At 38.1% G+C, this 14,485-nt stretch overlaps 1 protein-coding gene across 1 annotated transcript in view; it reads right to left on the reverse strand.

Annotated features, from left to right (window-relative positions):
- The window catches only part of CNTN5 (contactin 5), a 602,495-nt gene extending 589,951 nt beyond the window's left edge, over nucleotides 1–12,544 (reverse strand). Inside the window, exon 1 of the mRNA XM_023920615.2 lies at nucleotides 12,314–12,544. The gene's annotated coding sequence lies outside the window, so the exon portion shown is untranslated. The remainder of the gene's footprint in view (nucleotides 1–12,313) is intronic.
- Between the last annotated feature and the right edge of the window lie 1,941 nt (nucleotides 12,545–14,485).

The following is a 14,485-nucleotide window of genomic DNA, read 5'->3' on the forward strand; positions in this document are numbered from 1 at the left end:
ATGGAAGTTCCTGTAAGTCTCCCTTTTCCTTAAATGAGTGTGATAATTTGTTGATTGTCTCCAAATGGGAAAAAAAAAAAAAAATAGTGACAATGATTCAGACATCTCATGCTTCAGTTCTGCTGTATTGGTGTCACTGAGAGGTGAAAATCTCCCACCCCAGCATGAGGATGAGATAAGCCAGTTTCCCACAGAGATTGTATCCAAACCCTATCAAAACCTGCTGCCACTCCAGAGCACACTTCCAGGAAACTTCTACCCAAATGGAAAGGGACTTGCAGCACTGTCTTTAAAATGTTGAAGGCAGCATGCTCAACTGAAAAATATAACCAAAGTTTGAACTTTCTCGAGAAAGTAACCATACATAAATGGCACACCAGGGAGTCATATCAAACATTGTGCAGTGTTTTTTGTAACAAACACAGCAGGTAAGAAAATATTTTTTTGTTTGTTTTTTTCTGTCAATCCTGCAAATCTAGTGTGAAATACGAAAAACAGTTAAGGCTCTCCTAAGTATGATCATGATTACCAAAAAGAGTTGGAGGGAAAACTCTTGTGAGTTACAGCTCAGAAGCCTCATCATGGGCTGCAGTAATAGAGCTAATTTATCAAAGTGGGCACAGTATGAAACTTGCAGGTTTTTTTTGAGTTTACACCAGCCAGAAAATAATATTATTCACTAGTCTTACATGGAATTGGTTCCATCTTTATCTAGGCTCCTGAAAAAATTAAATGGAGACCTGTTTTTCTGAATATTTTATGCATTGAAAGGGAACTACATTTGACTGAATCCAAGATTTTTTTAAATTTTTTATGATGTGTTTATCCGCTACTCAATGTTTTTGTGTTTTCTATAAGAAAGCTAAAACCTGATAGGAAAGAGATGTTGGGGTTTGAAAGACATAATCTACAAAAACAAAGACATTTTTAAGATTAAGCAGCATGGTTTTGAATGTGTCTGATAGAAGTACAAAATGGCTATAATTCCATGCCATGAAGTAAAGATTAATTGTAATTAGCATTCCTTTCTTCAAGGTACTTACTGTAGTCAAGTTCAGGACTACACCTAAGACTGCTTCACTGAAATGCAGTCAAGGTTGGTTAAGTGATAGTTTAAGACTGTATGAAGTTGTTCAGAACACGTGTACATGTTTCTCTGGGAAAAAACTGCAATCTCTTCTGGTTTCAGCATGCTCAACACATAAGCTCTGACTGCTTTCCTGGCATGGTCTGGGTCTCTTCTTCTCCAGACCATCAATATTTAGAAGGAAAAGCCAATAAATTTCACTAAGAGGAACATTTTTTCTTTTTTCTTTTTTTTTTTTTCCCTGAATATACAGAGGAATAAAGCACTACCTGAGATTTAAATGTGCATGAGACACTTGTCTCCTGTAAGACTCAAATGGAGATCTGACTAATCAGCTAGACACTGAGCAGAATTACAGACCTTTCTATCCTCTCCCCCTCCTCTCTGATTTTTTTACCATTCCTTTTCTGATAGCTCTTACCTTTTCATACCCTAATTTTTAACATGCATTTTAAGATATCATTTCTTGCAGCCCTTGCTGGTCAGAAGCAGTTAGAAGAGCCTACCTTTTCTCACAGCTCAGCTTTCTTGCTTGAATTGTCAGGGTAACCTGGCACTTTTCAAGAATTGATTGGTCACTAAGATCAAAACGTTAAATATTTAAAGTGGCACCACGCCATTCATAAAGTGAAACCTAAAGTGTTTGTTTACTCTCTGCTAATTATTTTAGTTCAAGCAGGCAGACTCAACTGTCTACATTATTAATTAAACCTGTAAAAATGAGCTAAGGACAGGAAATGTTCTTCTTGCTGTTAGCAGTGCTAAGATTAAACAGCAATTCTCATTAGCTGCAACATGAAAACCTTTTGCTCTAAACTGCACCAATACAAAGCTAAAAAATCTTATCAGTTCATATTTCTAAATGGTTTGGAGAGAAGATTAGCAATTGTGAAATCTCAGATGTTAACCATTTTTAGGAGGTAAAAGTAATGTTACTAATTTACTGGTGTTTGTGGCTATCTTTGGCCTGAAGTAACAAAGATTCATGTTCTCTATAGTAACATGTTTTAACACTAAAGAATTTGAAGGTTTTCTTAAAGGAAAATGGAAGGTTTCCCCAAAGGTCATACAATAGCAATATATAATATTCTACATAATGACTTCTACCAGTGATCAACTTCTTTACAACTATATTTTTGCTATAGGAACATCATCATTGCATTTTGTGATCAGGAACGCTGTAATGTAATAGAAATCACAACAAAAATTCACATTCATGCTGAAAAGAATTAGTGTTATATGTTTTTTATATAAATTTTGATTGTTTCATTGCACTACCTGAAGATTCCTCTGCTTGTATTTTCCATGATGACCTGAAACTCCATTCCATCTGGTCAAAAGTTTCACACAGTGGTCAAGTGCAGATTTGCAGTTTAGGGCTAGAAACACTCAAAATTCTAGTTTTTGTTAGACACAAGGGGACAGATTCAAAGGGAATGGTAGAGTCTAGTTATAGCTTGCAAAGAGGTGGGATAGATATAAGCACACAGGTTTGTGAACTGCAACTTTTTAGTGTTGCAGAATATAAAGCCTACCACTCTGCTGTGTGTCTCCACAGGACTCTGGAGCCTAATTATAGAGCTGTATGAAAAAGTTCTGCTTGTCAGCAGAACCAGCAGGAGAGAAAAAAAAAAAAATTCATATTTTTGCACATTCACAGAAGAATAAAATATTTAGGCAGAAAATCATCATTGCTGCAGATGGACACTTAGAGAACAAAAATGGGTAATTTTTGTGCAGTGCTGCTTGTCACTAGCATAGCCAGAATACATTTGGTAACAGATTTAAAATCCGACCTAGAATTCCTCAGTCACTGCCAGTGGCAAAATGTGCTTCATAGAGTAGTAGTGGTTGAGGATTGTAGGAAAATTCAAGGTGGTGAAGCAGTCTTAAAATGAGCAGTCAGGATTCCACCAAATTTAGCATTGCTGCACTTGCTTATGCCAGCAGAGAATTTGTCTCTTGATGGTTTTGAGTCCCCCGGAGTAAAGACTAGCTACAAAAACCTGATGACAATTACAAGGCAAAATGTGAGGATCTGACCCTATTGAGGCAATGAGGAAAGCAATCTAGAAGAGGCATTAAAGAGATTAAAGAGATGCACAAACTGTTAATGAACACAACAGTCAGCAGGTGCTAGTGGCCAAAAGATTTTTAACTGCTTACTTTCATTATATTCAAAAAGACACTTTAAATTCATGCTTTGAGTGACAAGAAATATACTTATAGAAAAATTAATCTATACTATCCAAAGCATTTTTAGGAGAGATATAACTTGACAGGATGATAGGCACAATACCTGATTCCCAGTGGTGCTCAAGTGAGAGTTTCCACCCAGTATATAAAAAAAAGTAACCTGGAACAGTGTTTTGTGTGTGTGTGTGCTGTGTGACCCTCCACAACACTAATAGAGGGATTATCCATATGCAGGTGCAGGTCTGTGACACAATAGGTGAATAATTTATGTGGACTTTCCCCTTCTTTCCCTCACTTAGCACCAAGCAGAGAAAAGGGGATCCATCACTGCATGGCTCTCACAATTTCTGCACAACCTGGCCTGTGTTTGCAGGCACTCAGTGGAAAGCCTTGCTCTTAAACTCAAGCTGTAGTGACCTGTACTTTCGGCTTTGGATAAGTGTTTTTCTCTTATGCTTGTTAAATGCAGTGTGAATTTTATGTGCAAGTGCTTTTTTTCTTATTCCTTTTTTCTTTCTTTTCCCTTGGCATCATCTAATTTGGCAGTTCTTGGAGTGCTAGAGAGTCTCTTTAATGTATCTCAAGGCACAAGGACTCTGACTTTACTGCATTAACAGAATACATTTATTTGCTGCCTTTATACGTGGCAATGGGAACTGATGAAGGATTGTGTTCTCAATACCTCCCTCATCTCCTTCTTTGTCTGACATTAGCAATAAAATACAAATTACAGAAAAAGCAAAGCAAGCATACAAATTAAGAAAACTAATTTCATGCCAGCCAACATGTGAGAAAACTTCAGGTGATGAGGAAATCAAAGGAAAATGGCAATAAAACAGACTACACTAAGAAGGAATAATTATAACTAAAAACACAAATCCAACAATATCTTTATACATTAGTAACTAATAAATGAAAAATAAAAATTAGTAGAAAGTAGTAAAAATCTCTTCAATAGGACCTTGTGTCTATAATCTGACAAAATATGTTTTCTTGAACAATGAAAAAGGGTTTCTTCCTATATCTGTTAGTGGTCTTAAAATTTGCCCTGCATTATAAAGAAATAAAACAATTCTGTTTAGTGTGCTTGATGCTGAAAGCTGATTTTGTTCTGTTTAATTTTTATTTTCAAGTTAATGGATGTTTTTCTCAGACAATTCAAAGAAGGTTGAAGCCTCAATAACTTGTAAACCTTTGTATTTGCTTTGCTGTTACATCATTGCAATTCTATAATAACCCCAGAAATAATAAAAAAAAAGTCCAAAGTCACTGCCTTGCATATAGCTATTTACACTGCTAAATATTCCAGATCTTATTATACCACCTACAGGTAGTTTTTAGATAAACTCTTGGGATTCCTTGAGCTTCTCTGTTACTCTATTGTAGGTTCCAAAGAGCAAGTGTGTCCATTACAGATTTTAGAGAGGTTTTTCATAACCCATGCTGCTTTGACTTTAAACCAATCCTCAGAAAAAAAAAGCCTGCTGTTTTTTTTTTTAAATCTTAGATAATACATGAAACTAGCATGCAGTTTTTGATATAGACATTATCTTCAATAAACATTACAAGTGCTCAGCTGACTGTATTTTCTCATATGCCAGCTTTTACTTGATGCAGAATATGACATCTGAAACTACTAAGCATTTTCTGTTGAAGCAAAATAACAAAAAACTATGATAAATTCTTCTTTTCTCTCACACATTATTCTCATTCACAAATCCTATAATCCTATATAATCATGCACATATTGTTTATAATTTCAACATATTTTTGTAAGCTTTGAAAGAAATCCTTGGCAAATTCCTTTACATTCCTTTACAATTAAAGTCATGCTGCTTCAATGGAACTATTTTGCAAAGATTGACAGAGAAGGAATCTTGCTAGTAATTTATGGATACTTAATGAAAACTTACAGAGATAACAGACATTAAGCAATGACCTTTCAAGTGTAGAATCTCTAGTGCTCCTGTTCAATTAATGCTTCCCGATTTTCTTGTATTTATTTCCTAGGGAAAAACTTCGGGTTCTGTATGGTTTGAACCAATCAGTCTGTCTTGCTTCTACTTTATGGAAAATATTCAAGAATTTAATCCAAATTCAACTGAATTGCTCTGCTTTGATGCTGCTTATTTTCTCCAGTTGTTGATTAATATGCCCCTTGTGCAAACATCTTCCTCCTACCTGAAGCCTTCAGTAATGTCTCAATTCCTTGCTGATGACATTCAAATTTCCTCCAGAGATGTCTTTTGAAGTCACAAACAGAGGATTACGCTCATCAGTGAATGACTCAGGCACAAAGTGATTGATAAGACAAATAAATACTTAGATCTTAGCAATCAGTCAGATGTGATATGCAAGGGGGAAAACAAAACTGCAGACATTTCAGCTATATATCATGCTTTCTAAATTATATTCCAACGGCCCCCTTAATAAATTATCCTCCCTGGTTATCTGATCTGGCATACATTTTCAATTATACCTCTTCTCAAACACGCAACAGTCAGTCTTCCTCAAGTCTGAAGTTACTTCAATGTCCAAGAAACATCTTCCAAAGTCCAGACAGAGGAAATACTACACAACTGGTTTTGAGTTGAAAATCTGTGCACACGCACTTCAGAGAGACTTTATGACATCAGAGAAGTCATGGCTTTATTCCCAGAGTCCCTGAGCTGAGTTTTATGTAAGCAGCAACAATACATGACACTGCATATGTTACAGGGGAGTAAGAACATTTTGAGCATCTTGCACAGCATGAAACTGAGAAATCAGGACCTTGTATCACCTCAGATATGCAAAAGTCAAAAGCCAAACAAAGAATAAGGTCGTGGTACAAGAGTGAGTAAATTATTTATTCCTGTTAATTCATTATTTTTGGAATGACAAAACAAATAAAAAAGCTTTAATAAGGAGAACTTACCTTTTAAAAGAATGTCATGTGAAAGTCCATGTGCTTGTTTATAATAAGTTTTGATCTGTGTGACATTTTGGTAACCTGAAGAATAAGTTAATTTAGAAAAGGGGTCCAAAATGTACGTATTTCAGAAGCAATTGTGGACTGCTGCTACAGTCTTCAGAGAAATTTTCAAGACATTTTGTAGCATATATGTGTGATCCTTGCACATGTCATCGTGTTGCAGATAGTATCTTGGGCTTTTTTTCTGGTGTGGGAGGTGATCTTGAAGACATCTGTACATGATCATGGTAGCATGGTTGTGAAACACAGATGTCTTTCCTTAGCTATAAGCTCTTCAAAGGTCAGAAATAACAGCAAAAAAAAGGGAAATCTTTGAGTTAAGCCACACATTCCTGAATTCAGGGATCATTTTTTGTTTACAGACCTCAGTGTAACACAATCTTGATTTATGACTATCATGCCTAGTTGCCACGATGATGATACATTTTATAATGGAATAAAGGACCTTGCTAATAAAAAAATCATCTAGGGCAATCAGAGTTCTAATCTAAATAATATTTAGTATAGATTTGTGATGTGAATTAGATGGTTGAAACAACCGCATTTTAATGTGGAATGTGCATTTTTTTAAATATATATGTGAACAGATGTCCCTACAAGCTATAGTAAAAAAGAAAAATCTAAAATTTATATATACAATTGTTGAAATATACATCAAAGTAATATATATATAGTAAGTACAGAAATATACCTGGGGGAGTGTTGCTTTTAAAGTGCCACTATACTTTGTGGCACTTTGTATATTAACACTATACAAAGTTTATTATCATTAATTTTGTCCAGAAAGAGGGCTGTAGTACAACATTCCAGGCAATGAATGCTTATAGGAAAGAAATTAGTAAGCACAGGAAAAACAAATTGAATGGAATTTTAATTTATCTCTATGTCCAGAACTTCAAATTCATTTTTGTGCTAGGCATATTAAAATTCCTATATAGGAACACGTTCCTGAAGTTGTCAGTATTTTCTATTTCATCCATTCTGTATATCTTGCCACCCATCCAAGCCATCACAAGAATAAATGTAAAGATAAATAATAATAGTGATTACATTGTAGTAATAGGGACATCATGAAGTTGAATGACTTTGTCAGACCAACATTGCTGAATATCACCCAAGTGCTTCAGCCTGCCCAGAGTAATTTCTTAGAGTGTCTGTAATAATTAACTTTAGGAAAATGTTCTCTGTGAGAACCACCTCAGAAGAAGAGGTAAAACATATACTGGGACTTTATTGATTTTTGGTGTGGTTTTGTTCATTACACTTCAGATCTATGTGGAGAACTGTGAAGAACAAAGCATAAATGGCATATGAAAGTCTGTGGAGCAGGCTAACGGGGACAATGGGTTATTTTTCAGAACTTATGATATAGGTGTTCTTGAACAGTTAAAAATTAATCACCTTTCCCAAAAGTAAATTTCTGTTAATATCCTTGCCATTTACCATTTAGTTTTGAGGGCACATTTGTGGGGAGAATATTGCAGCAAACATAACTTCTGTCTCTTGATAAATATGACATAAATATGTCTCTTGGTGGCTAAGCAGAACTTTTCAAGTCTAGTGCCTGAATATCTTCTCAAAATATTATTATAAGGCCATAATACTTTTAGATCATCTTCTTCTGTTACTATGACCAAACAATCTTCTTCATTTAGCTGCCCATCTGTGCAACCACTACTCCTGATTGAATGCATAGCAAGGTGGTTACAACCCACAGCAGGAATGTCACAGTCACAGGGCAGTGTCCATCACATACTCAATGAAGACTATAAACCCAACAAAAATAAAATGTGATTCGTGAATTCTTGCAAAGTGATGCTATTTAGTAAGAGAAGACACCCAAAAGACTGGCCTGGTACTATGTCCACATGGATTACAAAGCTGTATATTTAGCCTTGACCAAAACAATATGAAGGCTAGGAGTCACAGTGGATATATAGTAAACCTTTAACTGCTAAAAACTGAACATTTTTCACTCACAAGAAGGCTGATGCCAAAGTTCCTGCATGTTGAGTGAAAAGTTGTCATTCTTTACCCCTCTCAGGAACTACAGCGAACTACCTGCAAAGTTTGTCTGCATTTAGTTTCAGCTGCTGAAGGTTCTCCAAAGACAGCATCATGTTTTAACACCATTTACAAGAAAACCTTTAAGAGCGTGCTGAAAAAGGAAATTCCCAAAAGAGGCTGCTGATGGATGGAAAGAGTTTGATGTATTTTCTATTTCTAGGTATGGGAATGGAGAAGAGTTATCAATTTTTCCCAGGACTGATGTGTAAGTTTGGTCCTGAAGGAGATGTAGAGAGGTGAGCTATGGTGGTGTAACTAGTACATGACAGCATGCATCATTCTGACATAACCTCATGGCTCTGTAAGCTTAGGAGCTAGTCTGAGTGGAATGAGCACACAGAATGAGCACGTTGTGATCAAGAACATCAGCCTATATCCATGCTATACATCAGCATGGATGGAAATTCTAATGTTTTATTGCATTCTCAACTCACAGAATCTGACACAGAATTTCCCTTATTACTTATCCACTTGCAACACCTTAGAATTGATGTGCTGCCTTTATGAAATACAGTGAGAAATCATCCTGAACTTCCTTCTAGAAACCAGCGCATAAGCAAAGATCAGATTTTCTTATGGTTCACACACTTTGGGACATTTTCATAAATCAGGCAAGAAATTAATTATAAAAACAAACAGATCACATTTCCTTCCACCAACTAGAAAATGTTACTGTTGCTGCTATTGCAGCTTGCAAAGACACAGAGTCATTGCTTTTCTATATGTGTGTATGTGTAAACACATTTATACGTACATATACACACATTATAAGGCTTTGAAATCTTTAAGCAAAATAAGAATGTATTTACCTTATAAACTTTTAACTATTTCATGAGCTGCAAACCCTTCCCCTAATACAGTGTTATTGATCAAAACCACTCAGGAGATAAGAATCTGTAGGCACTCCATCACTTCCAGAAAGAGTATTTTTCCCTTGTAAAGCACTAAGAAGTTGTTAATCCAGGGTGTAAGAGACCCTGAAAAAAACATCAGAGAAGCCATGCACAGAAGGAAGAAAATATTCTGTGAAGCTTCTACCAATATAGTATTAGCAAGTAAATGTATATTTCACATTGATTCTCAGGGAATTAAGAATGCGGTGTAAACTGTGGTGGATTTTATTAAGCATTTAGAGCACAAGAAATTGTTCAAATGGTTGAGGTTGTTCTAAAACTCAGATAAAGTGCAATGCAGAAGCTTTAGCAGGAGCATAAGGAGGGATCAGACCAACAGTGGCAAATTATGCAGTGCATTCATAGGAACTAAAATCTGTGTTGCAGGCTACAAGCAGAAAGAAAAAATGAGTCAGACAAATGATTTTTTTTTTTCAATGCCACAGAACCAATCACCTCAGATGGCTTAATACCTTGGTGTGTATATTCTTAACACATAGATTTCTATGATGTCTTTTGTAAAGACTTGCATTAATTTAAAATAAATATTTCTATCATTAACCTAATCAGAGAACTTTCAGTGTGTTGAATCTGTTCAGTGGAACAGATTTCTCTATATTTCTAGCAAATCAGATTTAGCCTTTTTGAACATACCAGATTTGTAAAAAGCAGGAGGGAAATCTGGATCTCAGACTGTCACTTAAAGCATCATAGTTTTAACCTCCTCTTTCCATACAGAGCTCTTTACCTTTACTGACACCCTCTGGTCCCTATGTCTAAGTCAGGTTTGAATTTGTTCCAGCTCTCCTTCAAAAATTTACTCTCCAAATCAATATTTTGTGAAGCACAGAACTGGACATTTTGTGAAACTCCCATAAATCATATCACTGATTCCCCAATAGTTCACCATGTCAGCAACTTATTCAGGGGACTCAAGCAAATTTACCAGTCACGACCTTCCTGTATTGAATCTGTGCTAGCAGTCCTCCAAGTTATGCATTTCTTGAAGTTCCCCTTTATTATTTTCTAACAGCAGAGCTTTTAATCACACCTTTTATCTTAGCTGGTATGATATTTTTCCTCAAGATGTGTTCTCAAAGCTGCTTTCTTTCAAATTCTTAAATAGAATTCAGTCTAGAGATATTTTTGTTTCCTGTTTTCCTTCTCAGTACATCTGCCCTCGTTATAAAATGAAATTAATATCCTTTCCCCCGATATTTTGACCTAGAATTCAAAATATGACCTTCAGTTTCATATTGACCAATAATCTACACTTTTTATCTCCCAACTATCCATAGCTATCTTCACACTTTCATATCATGCTCTGCAAGTTCTGACTTTTTGCATGGGCATTTGCTTTGCAAGTGTATGAAACAGAAGTGCTGCATGTTCAATAGTCCGCTTACAGAACTACTTAGCTGTTATCACCTTCAAGAGTGCTTAACACTTCACCCCCCATAACATATTTGTTGTCTTCCAAAACTTTTTCTTCTTAACTACATCTTTTAAATATTACCATGGTATATCAACAGTATATCTCTGCTGAAGGCCACTGTACATAAAACATTCCTCAGTTACAATAGTTCACATCTCAGGTTTTCAGCATGCCTGAATAGTAAACAAGCATTTGCCTTTCCCCTCACAACAAGATAGGCAAGGGGTTTCGGGGTGGGGGGGAAATTGGGGTTTGGGGTTTTTTTGTTTTACTTGAAACTTTGGAGGTAAGGGTTATAATAACTGAAGTCAATTTATTAAATATATTTTTAGAAATTATACAAGAGCATTTGATAGCTTTTTAAAGTAATGGCCTAGTTATTGCTAATTCTTTCAATAACTCCCATAATAATATTAATCAGAATGAACTGATCTTGCGCTAATATTGATTGCCATAAAGTACTTCTGAAGGAGTGGTACTGTAACTCAGCAAGAATTAAAGGCACTTTTATTAATCAGAAAATGTCATTCAAATTTTAATTATCAGGAATCTCTCTTTAGCTTTTGGCTAATAGTGAGTGTGCAATTTATTTGTAGTTTCAAACTTCAGGGTCTCATCAACACCTCACTGAGGTCTAGGGGAATACCAGAACTCCTCAAAAAAAGAAACTGGCACCAGCTTCTTCATTTAAAAAAAAAAAGCAACAACAAAACAACTAAAATTGTGTAATTCCAAGGGAGCATTAGTTTTTAACCAAAAAAAAAAAAAACCCAACAAAACTTTGAAAAAACTTTAAGCTACATTTCTGAAATATTGCAACACATAGAAAACTTAAGTCCTAAGTACTCACATTACATTATCTTGTCTAACTTTTGTTACATGAAGTTTCTGAGCTTAATAGAAATGCAACTAAACATCTGGGGAAGTATAGATATGGATTTTTTGGTTTTTTTATTTAAAAATTTTCAAAAGACAGTTTTGTGCTCCACATCACAATAACTCTCAGTTCATCTTCTAGCCAGTTCACAGACATTCCACATAGTCCTATTATCTGTCCTCATATCAGGGAGGAAAAATCAGTGCATCTTTATGTAATTCCATCTCTGCCTGTCAGCAAGGACTCCTGGCACTGTACTTTTCTAATTCCAGAGATAACTGTTTATCCCAAAGCCAAGTATCATTCAAAACTCAAAACAACACAACTTTCAGTGCATCACTATAAACTCAATACGCTAGGTTATTTCCTGATTCACCCTCAAGCATTAGCACGGTAGCTCTCCCAAACATAAAAAATTAGCACATTTGAATAGGCATTCCCTCTCTGGAGTATGTATTTGTACTAAAAGCCTCACATCTCTTCACAACTCATTCACTGCAGTAGTTTGTTCCCTAGTTAAATGACAGGAAGCATACAGCAGATCACAGTAATTTCTGCTTCAACTTTTCTGCTCAATTATGACAATTTCAACATAAGATGCAAAACAAAAAAAGCAAAACACATAAACCTGCAGCCCAAAAATGGGATCTCTCACCGTTGCCGGCTTCACCGTAGACTGCTCACAGAGATGCTGCGATGGATATTACAACAAATAATCTGCATACACTCCAAAGTCTAACCAGAGAAATCAGTGCCTGGCTGGGGGAACGGCACAGACACTTACCGCTGCTGTGGCACCGTCTCTCTCGCCCTGACTCTCAGTGTCTCTCTCCCATCCTCCTGACAGCCTCAAATATAGCAGTCCCTTATGGTGCTGAGCCTGGGGGAGCAGAGGATTGCAGAGTTGGGTTTTTCCCCTTTTTTTTTTTTTTTTTTCCTCTCTTTTTTTTTTTTAAACCATCCAGAGGTAGTTCTCCAGACCCGACCGCCTCTCCTCCTCGGCTGGCTCAGTGATGGAAAGCCCCAGGTGAAGGCATCCGCGCCGGCAGCTCCCGCGAGCCCCTCCCGGCCCCGCCGTGCCCCCTCCCGGCGGGGGGACCGAGGCGCCTCCCCCGGCTGCTCCCGGGGGGGCGGCGGAGGCTCTGCCCGCCCCTGCCTGGACGCGTGCGGATCTGTAGATGCTGTGGATGTGTGTTTATGTGAGTGCCATCTCACACCGCCGCCCGCCGCTCGCCCCTACCCCTAAGCGCGCAAGGACCCCCCTCCTCCCGCTCTCCTCCTCCTCCTCCTGCTCCTCTCCACCTTCCTCCCCGATTCTCGCCGCTTCACTCCTCTGCCCCGGAGCGAGAAGGCAAGAGGGCAAGCTGGCGAGCGCTGTCCTCTGATCTCCTGCTCCTCTAACCCAAGACACCAGCTTCTTCCATCCGCCACTTTCTGACCCCCTCCTCTCCTCTCTCCTTCTCATCCCCTTCCCCATCTTCCCTCCAGGTTTGGTTTTTTTGGGTTTTTTTTTTTTCTGTTATTATTTTTGCTTTTAATGCGTTTTATTCCTCTCCAGCGGTTATGACCCTCCCTACCCCCGCGCCCTGCAGCCGGAGCCGGGAGCCCGGGGGCCGCGGCTGCTGCTGACCGCAGCGCAGCTCGGCTCTCCTCCCCTGCACCGCGGCTGCTGGGGCTGGAGGCACACCCGGGGCAGCCAGCTCGGGGCCGGCAACCGGAACGCCGCGGCTCCGGCAGCCGCTTCCCCCGGCGCTCCCGTCCCCATCACCCAGCCGCGCCGCGCCGCATCCCCGCCCCGCGGCCGGCAGCGCCCCGCCCGCGCCACCGCCAGCTCCCCACCGCCTCTGCCAGCCCTACGGCTTGTGGGTTCGCACTCTTCTGCCGCTCCCTAATGGCTGTCCTCCGCATCCGGGCTGATTCTGATCCGTCCGTCCTTCTTTTTATTTTTATTTTGTTTTCCCTGTGGCAATGACAACTTCTGCTACGAGATTTAATACTTTTCTGGCCTTCTATGCTTTTCTTTCATTGCCTTTTTTCCCCTTTGCCTTCCACAAGTAGTCAGGACTGTTTTTTAACTTATGCATTAACTGAGTAGTTATTGCACTGTTCCTATTCTCTGAGATTTTTCTCTGCTTCAGTGACTCCATTTCAGTAGTTGATGCTTTCTGAAGCTCTGTGGTGTACAAATGTGTGTGTGTGTGTGTGTGTGCGCGCATTATTCTTAACTAACTTTTCTCTGTATTTTTTTTTCTTTTTTTTTTTTTTTTTTAATCCCTGGTTGTTCCTGGCTAAATTTTGAAAACCTGACCTTTATGTGGTTTAAATTCAGGAGAATGAAGACTCTGGATTAATTCTGGAATTTGCTGGGGGTTCTTGCACAACTCTGGTCTTAATTTGGCAATACTAATATGAGGGGTTTCTTTCTCTGTGTCTTTTGCTTGTCTCTTATATTGAAGCCTCTAGCAAGATAGGATACTAGCAATGAGTGACACAGTTTTATACACTTCTGTGGTCCTGTACAGTATATGGAAGTCTATCAGAGGATTTACAGCTCAACATCATGTTCAGTGAATTCTGCCTACTACTGTCAGTGAGGATGAGTTGAAAGAAACTCTCCTTTCAATTCCTTTTTATTATTATTCTAAGACTGAAAATTTCTGTTCCTTCATCACCATCTCCCACTATCTTAACTATCATAGTGTCAGAGCGAGAATAAATCCGTCATTAGAAATGGACTTTGTCTGGATACACTATCCCATACAAACACAGCAGACAATTGTCTCCACAGCTGTGGATGGGTCTCCAGACGTATTTCTACTGGGCAAGTAATGTTGCAACTTGACATATCAAAGCTTCCCTTCATTGACTAGTTACAGAAAATTATCATCTGGTCATTATTTCCAGTGTTACTAGGTTGCAAGACAGCATTTAATCAGAAGCCAGGAATAGCGACTGC

This window comes from Cyanistes caeruleus, chromosome 3 (assembly GCF_971803275.1).
Source record: "Cyanistes caeruleus chromosome 3, bCyaCae1.hap1.1, whole genome shotgun sequence".
NCBI classification, from domain to species: Eukaryota; Metazoa; Chordata; class Aves; order Passeriformes; family Paridae; genus Cyanistes; species Cyanistes caeruleus.